The sequence below is a fragment of the Mesoplodon bidens genome, assembly GCF_964165515.1.
Source record: "Mesoplodon bidens genome assembly, chromosome: 15".
NCBI classification, from domain to species: domain Eukaryota; kingdom Metazoa; phylum Chordata; class Mammalia; order Artiodactyla; family Ziphiidae; genus Mesoplodon; species Mesoplodon bidens.
The window spans coordinates 62,654,951-62,666,381 of record NC_138171.1 but is presented as its reverse complement, the minus strand read 5'-3'; positions in this window follow the sequence as shown (position 1 = coordinate 62,666,381).

Genomic DNA, 11,431 nt, shown 5'->3' with positions numbered 1-11,431 from the left:
CTCTATGACATAAATCACAGCAAGATATTTTTTGACCCACCTCCTACAGTAATGGAAATAAAAACAAAAATAAACAAATGAAACAACGAAAACTAATGAAACTTAAAAGTTTTGCACAGCAAAAGAAACCATAAACAGAATGAAAAGACAATGCTCAGAATGGGAGAAAATATTTGCAAATGAAGCAACTGACAAAGGATTAATCTCCAAAATATACAAGTAGCTCATGCAGCTCAATATCAAAAAAACAAACAACCCAATCCAAAAATGGGCAGAAGACCTAAATAGACATTTCTCCAAAGTAGACATACAGATTGCCAGCAAACACATGAAAAGTTGCTCAACATCACTAATCATTAGAGAAATGCAAATCAAAACCACAATGAGGTATCACCTCACACCGGTCAGAATGGCCATCATCAAAAAATCTACAAACAATAAATGCTGGAGAGGGTGTGGAGAAAAGGGAACCCTCCTGCACTGTTGGTGGGAGTGTAAATTGATACAGCCACTATGGGGAACAGTATGGCAGTTCCTTAAAAATCTAAAAATAGAACTACCATGCGACACAGCAATCCCACTACTGGGCATATACCCTGAGAAAACCATAATTCAAAGACTCATGTACCACAATATTCATTGCTGCACTATTTACAATAGCCAGGAGATGGAAGCAACCTAAAATGTCCATCGACAGATGAATGGATAAAGAAGATGTGGCATATATACACAATGGAATATTACTCAGCCATAAAAAGAAACGAAATTTAGTTATTTGTAGTGAGGTGAACGGATCTAGAGTCTGTCATACCGAGTGATTAAGTCAGAAAGAGAAAAACAAATACTTTTTGCTAATGCACATATATGGAATCTAATAAAAAGGTTCTGATGAACCTAGTGGCAGGGCAGGAATAAAGATGCAGATGTAGAGAACAGACTTGAGGACACAGAGTGGGAAGGGTAAGCTGGGATGAAGTGAGAGAGTTGCCTTGACATATATACACTACCAAATGTAAAATGGATGGCTAGTGGGAAGCTGCGGCATAGCACAGGGAGATCAGCTCCATGCTTTGTGATGACCTAGAGGGGTGGGATACGGAGAATGGAGGGAGGCTCAAGAGGGAGGGGATATGGCGATATATGTATACATATAGCTGATTCACTTTGTTGTACAGCAGAAACTAATTCAACATTGTAAAGCAATTATACTCCAATAAAGATATTAAAAAAAAAGATCTACATGCATCAACACATGTCAGGGATTGTCTCATTACGAGGCAGCTTCTGTTTGGAGGGCTCCTGCCCCAAGAGGGGGACCTTCTGGAGAAACCCTATTATATCAGTAACTTTAGTTTCTTTCCCCCCACAATTCAGACTGTGCTGAAATGAACATCTTTGTCCATAAATATTTGTACATCCATGATTGTATTTTGGTGGGTTGCATTTCTGGATGTGGGATTGCTGTGTTGGAATACATACCCTGTGCATTCTTTTTAAAAAAATAATAAATTTATTTATTTATTTTTGGCTGCGTTGGGTCTTCATTGCTGTGTATGGGCTGTCTCTAGTTGCGGTGAGCGGGGGCTACTCTTTGTTGCGGTGTGCGGGCTTCTCATTGTGGTGGCTTCTCTTTGTTGTGGAGCACAGGCTCTAGGCACACGGGCTGCAGTAGTTGTGGCACGCGGGCTTAGTAGTTGTGGCTCCTGGGCTCTAGAGTGCAGGCTCAGTAGTTGTGGCACACGGGCTTAGTTGTTCCGCGGCATGTGAGATCTTCCTGGACCAGGGCTCGAACCCCTGTCCCCTGCATTGGCAGGCAGATTCTTAACCATTGCGCCATCAGGGAAGTCTCATACCCTGTGCATTTTTTTTTTTTTCCAGTACCCGGGCCTCTCACTGTTGTGGCCTCTCCCGTTGCGGAGCACAGGCTCCAGACGCGCAGGCCCAGCGGCCATGGCTCACGGGCCCAGCCGCTCCGCGGCACGTGGGATCCTCCCAGACCTGGGCACGAACCCGCGCCCCCTGCATCGGCAGGTGGACTCCGAACCACTGCGTCACCAGAGAAGCCCCCCCTGTGCATTCTTGATGGGAGCTTTCTCTAGGGCCGGATGCAGATCCCACTTGCTCATCTTCAAGCTGACAGTAGCCCACGGTTTTCAGGGAAAGCTGAGCAGGAATATGCATGTCCCTTGCTTCCCTCTCAAATCCATTATCTCTGCCCACCGTGCCTTCCCTGTTTTGGCAGCTAGGTTCTCTGATGACTCTGGAGCTGTTGTATACATTATTCATACATCTTTTTATATCACCTACTGTGGCACCAGCTGGGGACAGCAAATACTACAAACATGGCACCAATAAAAAAGAATGTGTAATCAGTCTTTAAAAATTCCTTCTTGTCTGCCAAGGGCAGCATGTAGGGTGGAAAGTGAACAGCTGGCTGGTCCTTGCTAATTTTGAGGCGGCTTCACTCCGAAAATGATTTCTGCTTCACCATCATTCTCTCCCTGACCTCTGGAAGAGGCAGATCCCAGGAACCCAGCAGATTTTATGGGGAGAGTGTACATGTCTGATCCCATGAGGGGAAAAATTTTTTTTTTTTTTTTTGCGGTCCTCGGTCCTCTCACTGCTGCGGCCTCTCCCGTTGCGGAGCACGGGCTCCGGATGCACAGGCCCAGCGGCCATGGCTCACGGGACCAGCCGCTCCGCGGCACGTGGGATCCTCGCGGACCGGGGCACGAACCCATGTGCCCCGCATCGGCAGGCGGACTCTCAACCACTGCGCCACCAGGGAAGCCCCCGGAAAAATAATTTTTAAAAACACATTATACCTTCACCATAAGTGGGGGGTATTATTACTGGCTCTGTCTCTCAGATGCTGACAGAGAAGTGGGGCTTTTTGGTTATTGCTTATTTATTTTTTTCCTTCCATTTTGTTTTATCGAGACATAATATTTACACAGTAAAGTGCACTCATCTTAAATGTGCAATTTGATGATTTTTTTTACACATGTGTACACCGTTGTTGTGGGTTGAATTGTGTCCCCACAAAAGCTATGTTGAAATCCTAACCCACAGGACCTCAGCATGTGACTTGGTTTGGTAGCAGGGTTGTTGCAGATATAATTAGTTAGGGTGAGGTCATAGTGGATTGGGGTGGGCCCTTAGTTCAATATGACTGGTGTTCCTATAAGAAGAGAGAAAATTGGGCACACACACAAACACAGACACACACACAGACACACACACACACACACACAGGGAGAAGGCTATGTGAAGATGAAAGCACAGATTGAGATGATGCCTCTGTGAACTAAGAAGTCAAGATTGCTGGCAACCACCAGAAGCTTGAAGGGAGGCATAGAAAGATTTCTACCCTAGGGCCACTGGAGAGAGAGCACGGCCCTGCTGACATCTTTATCTCAGACTTCTGGCCTCCAGAACTCTGAGACCACAAATTTCTGTTGTCTTAAGCTGCCCGCTTTGCGGTACTTTGTTGTGGTAGCTTAGCAAACTGATATCCCTTGTAACCACCAGGGAGATGCAGATACAGTATCTTTTCAGCACTCAGACATTTCTCTTGGGCTCCTGCCCAGATCATCACCTCCTACTCCACTGAGGTAACCATCTATTCTGATTTCTATGGTCATTGATCTGTTTTGCCTATTCTTAAACTTTGTATAACTGAAATCATCCAGTAGTAACTCTTCTGTGTCTGGCTTCTTTCACTCAAGGTCATGTCTGCGAGATTCCTCGTCCTGCTATATGTGGAGATTACTGCTGATTCTTTCCATAAACATTTACTAATCACCTACAATGTGCTGGGTGCTGTGTTGGGCCCTGAGGATAGGTGGATCATAGGGCTTCCTTGTCCAGTTTGGAAGAGAGAATTAGAATTGTAAACCACTCACCATGAGATGGTATGGATGCTCGCTGATTGGGGGTACGGGCTAGGAGAGCCTGCAGAGCACAGGGAAGCCAGGCAAGTATCCACAAAAGAGGTAGGATGCTCATGCTGGACATTCTGGGATTGTGGAATGGCTGGAGTGGAGGCATGGAGTAGGGGTGCAGCGTTGTGGGCAGGGAGCTGTGAGGAGTCCGGTGTGGCTCAGGAATAAAGTGTTGTAGGAGAACAAGAGAGATTTATCGACTGGCAAACTACAGTCCAAACAGGCTGACAACTTGCTTTTGTAAATATAGTTTTATTGGAACACAGTCACGTCCATTCCTTTACATATGGTGTTTGGTTGCTTTTGTGCTATAAGTGCAGCCTTGAGTAATTGTGATAGGCTGTGTGGCCCACAAAACGTAAAATATTTGCCATTTGGTCCTTTACAAAAAAAAAAATACATGAGCTCTGGCCTAGTGTATGTCAGGAGCCATACAGTTTTGCTTCAATTATATCCCTGTTTAATAACCACAGCAGCTCTGCAAGGGAGCCACTGTTGCTCCCTTATCTTAAAGACGAGGATCCTTTGGCTCAGAGAGGTAAAGTGATTTAAAAAAAAATGTTTTCATTGAAGTATAGTTGATTTACAATGTTGTGTTAGTTTCTGCTGTACAGCAAAGTGATTCAGTTATACATATATATATATCCACTATTTTTAAGATTCTTTTCCCATATAGGTCATTAGAGAGTATTGAGTAGAGTTCCCTATGCTATACAGTAGGTCCTTATTGGTTATCTATTTTATATATAGTAGTGTGTATATGTCAGTCCTAATCTCCCAATTTATCCCTCCCCTCCCTTTTCCCCCCTGGTAACCATAAGTTTGTTTTCTTCATAACATCTGTGACTCTATTTCTGTTTTGTAAGTAAGTTCTTTTGTATAATTTTTTTTAGATTCCACATATAAGTGATATCGTATGGTATTTGTCTTTCTCTGTCTGACTTCACTTAGTATGATAATCTCTAGGTCCATCCATGTTGCTGCAAATGGCATTATTTCATTCCTTTTTATGGCTGAGTAATATTTCATTGTATATAAGCACCACATCTTCTTTAGGTAAAGTGATTTTTTTAAGGTCACAAATGAGCAATAGGAGGAACCTGAGTTCAAAGGAGCTTTTCCAGAGTAACTGGAATCTCTCCAACATTCAGCGATCATTGGAGGAAGTAGGTGGAGGCCAGATCGTGGAGAGTCAGGCATGCATTGTTTATCTTTGGAGAATGGGGAGACACTGAAGGTTCTTAAGGAAGGGAATGGTGTGATCAGACAGTCTGAGACTGTCACGTCCAAACCCTTTGCTGGGTGTGGGGTCCAGGACTCATCAGGCAGGGTTTGCACTCATCCATAAAAGTCTTCTCAGGAGGGTCATTCATTTGGGAAAGGAGAGAACGTGCTGACCAATATCCTGCATTTCTGAGTTAGGCCTTGGAGCTGGGGGTCTCTCTTGACACAGCCTTGATGATGGCAGGTAGAGAGGAGAGGCGTTTATCAGCCTAGTGCCTGGATTTAGATTTCAGCATATGTTGTATGCCATTCACTGCACAGTGTGTTACTACACACCACCTCATCTCATCCTTATTACAGACCAATAGGCAGGTGCTGTTACCAGCCCTTCTGTGCAGATGGAGAGGAAGAGAGTCTGGTCCCTCAGAACCTAGATTAGTGGCTTCAGGGCCTGCAGGGAGAGGGGCATGGGGAATGACTGCTAATAGGTATGGGTTTCTTTTGAGGTGAAGAAAATGTTCTGGAATTAGATAGGGGCGATGGTTGCATAACTTTGTGAATATACTAAAAACTACTGAAGTGTACACTTTAAGAGGGTGAATTTTCACTACTATATTTAAAATAGATAACTAACAAGGACCTACTGTATAGCACAGGGAACTCAGCTCAATATTCTGTAATTGCCTAAATGGGAAAAGAATTTGAAAAAGAATGGATACTTGCATGGGTATAACTGAATCACTTTGCTGTAACTAACACATCATTGTTAATCAACTACACTCCAGTGTCAACTATACTCCAATGTAAAATAAAAATTAAAAAAAAAGAAAACTACTTATAAAACAAGAGGGTGATTATTACAGTAAGAGTCATATCTTAATATTAATAATAATAAGAAGAACAACAACACTAATAAAAGACTCTCAACCATGATGACACAAGGAGTATTGTCAGGGCCAAGGTTGAACTCAGGCTGTTTTCAGGGTCCAATACCGTCCTTTCCAGATCCTTGTCCACTCATGTCATACTTAAGAAATCCCAAATTACTAGTTTTATATGCTTCAGAGGGGAAACATACATGGAGCCAGGAGATGGTGGGGCAGAGTGGGTTGAATCGCTGGATGGAAGCCCAGCTCTGCCATGCATCAGCGGTGCCTCGGTTTCCCCATTTGGCAAAGGGGTTGGTAGTAACAATACCGATCTCATAGGGTTGCTGAGAGGAGTAAATGAGTTAATACAAGTGATATATTCTGAAGTGTGTCTGGCTGGTAGCAAGTGCTGAGTAAATGTTCTCCTGTCTCTTTCTGGGTTGTCAGGAATCTCAGTCTGGACCTGGCTCACAGTCTTTGAGCTTGGGCGTGCCTGCAGCTGCCTCCTCTCGGTTGTCCAAGAGATCAGGCTGATGCTGTGGTCCAGGTACAAAGGTGAGGGGAGAGACGAGACACCCCCCCCCCACCCCCCCCCCGTCCCAGGACTGATAACACTAGACCAACCTTTGTTCTTGGGTCAGTTCTCCATGATTTTGAGCACGATAGAAGTAAGGCTTAAAAAATCTGATGGTACGGGTGTGTGTGTGTGGGGCCACATAATAATTGTAGTGAGTTTTAATATTCAAATTAGAATTTGAGTGAACTTGGATAATCAAAAACTTTTGAATTCATCTCGACTCCCCATTCTCTTCTAGATCTTTGCAAGGCTGAATGGCTTTGAAATGGCCATACATTTGCATAATAGCTCCCATAAAGCTAATCATTTTAGGTCTGGAAGCATTTTTGCCTGGGGCTATGACAGTCTGCCACTGGTTCCCTAGCTGATATATAAAATCAGGGGAATTGAGGATTTTTTTAGGTGGAGCAAGGGGTGTGAAGGGCCTAGCTGTGGCCCATGTGGAGCATGGAAGGACAGACCAGGCTCCAGGAAAGGTGGCATTGGCTGTGTTCCTTTTGCCGTTTTGGGGTGTGTTCAGGGAGGGAGAAGAACCCAGCGGAGACTGGAGAAGGTCTATAGTATCGGCTTATTATTTGGGAGAAACTTCCCAAGTCAGTCCTGAAAGGGGCCACTGCCCAACTCCCTTTGAGTTGATGAATGCCATGTAGGCAATGAAATCTGGTAAGATTTTCCTCCCATTTTTGTCTCTGCTTCCCAGATACCCAGGAGCCCCAGCCACTGGGTAGTGATCACTCTGTTTCCGTGCTTCTTGAGTTTACACGTTTAAAATAATCTGAACCTTGAAAATCTGTAAATCATGGTAATGGAGGGAGGTTTATTTTAATTGAAATTTTATTGTTTTTTCTAGACAAACCATTCAAATGGTACAAAACTCAAAAGGTACAAAGGCCTCCTACAGACTGAATGTCTGTGTCCCCTGCCCCCCAACCCCGACCCCATCAAATTCATAAGTTGAAATTCTACCCCTCAATGAGATGGTATTAGGAGGTGGGGCCTTTGAGAGGTGATTAGGTCATGAGGGTGGAGCCCTCATGAATGGGATTAGTTAGTGCTGTTATGAAAGAGACCCCAGAGAGCTCCCTCACCCCTTCTGCCATGTGAGGACACAGCAAGAAGACACTGTCTGTGAACCAGGAGACACCAGATCTGCTGACACCTTGATCATGGACTTTCTAGCCTCCAGAATTGTGAGGAAGAAATTTCTGTTGTTTGTGAGCCACCCAGTCTATGATATTCTGTTATAGCAGCCCGAATGGACTAAGACAGGGAGACACATGGAAAAGTCACCCCTCCATCCCTTTCCTCTGCCTCCAGTTCTCCCCACAGGCAATCAGTGTTATCAGTTTCTTGTCTCCTTCTAGAAAGTATACTTATATCTATAACTATATCTATACCTATACCTACCCATCTCCTATAAATGATAGCTTACTATAAACACTGTTTTTCATCTTATTTTTTCCATTTAAATGATATATTGGTTCCCTATTTGCTGCTATAACAAATTACCACAAACTTAGTACTTAAAACAGCACTAATTAATTTTTGTACCATCTGGAGGTCAGAAATCCCAAATGGGTCTCTCTGGGCTAAAACCAAGTTTGCTACCTTGCCTTGTCTAGCGTCTAAAGGCTGCCTGTAGTCCTTGGCTCATGGCCCCTTCCTCCCTCCATCTTCAAAGCCAGCAGTGTAATATCTTCAAATCCCTCTCTGACTCTGACCCTCCTTCCTCCCTATTATAATTATTGTGATTGCACTGGACTCACCTGGATAATCCAGAATAATCTCCTGATTGTAAAATCCTTAACTTAATCCTACCTGTAAAGTCCCTTTTGCCATGTGAGGGGACATATTCTCAGGTTTCAGGGATAAAACATAGACCCTTTTGGGGTCATTATTCTGCCCATTATATTTTATCTTAGAGTTTGTCCCATGTTAGGGCATAGAGTGTTCTTTTCCTTTTATCGGCTGCACAGATCTATTCCATTGTTTGATGTGCCATAATTTATTTAACCAATCCCCTCTGGATGAACACTTAGCTTGTTTCCAGCCTCTTGCTCTTAGAACTGGTACTGCAAGGAATAACACTTTATTTGGCACTTTTGCTAGTATATCTGATGAATTTCAAGAGGTGGAATTGCTGTGTGAAAGGGAATGTAATTTTATTAGATATTGCCAAATTGCTCTAAGGTGGTTAAAAATTTATTACAGAAAATTTCAAATATATTAAAAGTAGAGAGAGTAGTTTAATGCATGCTGTGTACCCATGATGCCATTCAACAATTCCCAGCTCATGGCCAATCTTGTTTCATCTACACCCCTCATACACTCTCCACCCCCGCCCCTAACGCCTCTGTACTAAAGAACCAAAATCCAGACATTGCATATTCCGAAGGAGAGACTAACGTTTTAAACACAGTAGCATCTGTTAGTGAGATTCTTGTGGTGGGACTGAACAGAGGGGAGAATCCTTCACAGATGTTACATTTGGAACACCTGTGTTCCTAGGACAGTGACCACCCCACCCCCAACCTGGGAAAGCCTGGGCATCTGCCATCTGCTATCATTGCTGCTTGTTCTGGAGACAGTGGCCCGTCCCACCCAACCTCCCCAGAGGATGATCTCAGAAATCAGCATTGCACTGCAGATTTGCAGAGATGATGTTCTGGAAGGTTGAGTGGCTGGGAGTGAGCTGACTCAGCCTGCTGCTTTGGAACTCTGATACTGAGCGGCCTCAGAGCAATAAAAGAGTACTTCTGACCTGCCGTGGCTGCACGTCATCAGCAAGTGAGAGCCCTCTCTGTCACACACCAGAACTTTGGTATTTTGCCTAATCAAATTTTTGCACCATTTTTCTGAGAGTGATAAAAGAGGATCTCAGTGGGGATGGGCTTTTGGGGAGACTGGCTCTCTGTGTGTGGGGTGTGGTTTTCTCCACCACTCCTATCTTGACGGAGGATGGACTCTAGCTTGGCGAGTTCGAGGGTGTTACATTTATGACAGCATAACTGGGAAGGTAAGTTATCCTCCCGTCAGTGTCATGAGTGTTGGTTCCTTTCTGAGTCACCGAATCTAACGAAACATCCCAGGGAAGCAGGCAAGGTGATGTTATGCCCAATTTCAAGATGGGGAAAAATAAGGCACAGAAATGTGAAAGGACATAGAAATAAAATCACTCCTGAGATTTGCATCCTCCTCCCATTCCAGCAGTGATTCCCAGCAGCGATTCCCAAGGGCTTCTCCCTGCCTCTGCCTCCATAGCTGCCTCCCTGCTCCAGGCCCACTGCATCTCTCCTCTTGGTCATTAAAGTGCCTCTGACTGGCTCTTCGGCTCCTGTCCTTCCTCCTGCAGCAGCCAGAATATGTCACCCCCATGCTCACATCACCTCCTGCAGCTCCATCTCACTGGGCAAAGCCAAGCCCCCCACCTCCTGCTGCTCTATGCATGCCCTCCTCACCTGCTCTGGGTGATTCCTGCAACCAACCAAGTTGCAGGTCACTCATTCTTGCTGTGCTCTCCACCTGGAATGCTCTTCTCATAAGAGAGCTGCAGGACTTGACCCTGGCCTTCAGGGTCATTTTCCCTGGCCACTCAGCTGAGGCTGCAACCCACACCCTGCACTTATTCCCTTTCTTGCTTTACTTTACCCTTTAGCACTTAGAACTCAGTTACTTGCTTTCTAACTGTACCTGTACATGTATATGTAATGTGCATGTATTACACATGCAATGTCTTAATATATAGTTATATATACATATATTATTACATTACTATATATTAATTAGCTATAACTCTATATTAATACATTCCATGCATGATATATTAATAACACATTTAAAAAATTTATTTATTTTATTTATTTATTTTTGGCTCTGTTGGGTCTTCATTGCTGCGCATGGGCTTTCTCTGGTTGCAGTGAGTGGCGACTACTCTTCGTTGCAGTGCGCAGGTTTCTCATTGAGGTGGCTTCTCTCGTTGTGGAGCACAGGCTCTAGGCGCGTGGGCTTCAGCAGTTGTGGCACGCGGGCTCGGTAGTTGTGGCTCACGGGCTCTAGAGCATGGGCTCAGTAGTTGTGGTGCATGGGCTTAGTTGCTCCACGGCATGTGAGATCTTCCTGGACCAGGGCTCGAACCTGTGTCCCCTGCATTGTCAGGCAGATTCTCAACCACTGTGCCACCAGGGAAGCCCCAATAACACATGTTAATATATTAATTTTTTTACTGGCTGTCTCCCTCACCTAGATTGTCGGCCCCATGAGATCCATGATTTTTGTCCATCTTGCTCACTGCTATACCCTCAGTGTCTGAAGCAGTGCCTGGCACACAGTAGGTGCTCAATAACCATTTTTTGAGTGATGACTGGATCCAAGGCTGATCAGGGAGCTCTGATTACAGCAACTCTGTCTTGGAGTGGACAGACTGTCCATTATCTAGAGAGCAGTGGTTTAATTTTTTTTTTTTTTTTAGGTGTGCAGTAGTACAGTAGTATTGTAGAGTTTAGAAGAATTTTTGTTTCCTTGATTGACAAGATTTTCTTGGTTGTTGCATCTGGGGCCTCAGCCTTAAACTTTTTGTTTCTTCTCCCACCCCCTGAGCCCTGGGCAGTATAGGGAGGGTTTGGCTGCCCCGCTGCTGGGCCCGGAACCAGGCACCACCATTGTAAGGAAACTTCATCAGAAATTCAACTGGTACCTAAAAGACAAAAACAAACAAACAAATAAACAAAGTGTAAGTGAATGACTGTTTTTAGGCTAGAATTTAATTATAAAACCTGCAGAGAAACTTTCCAATTTAGGCTGAAATTTGTGATGAACTT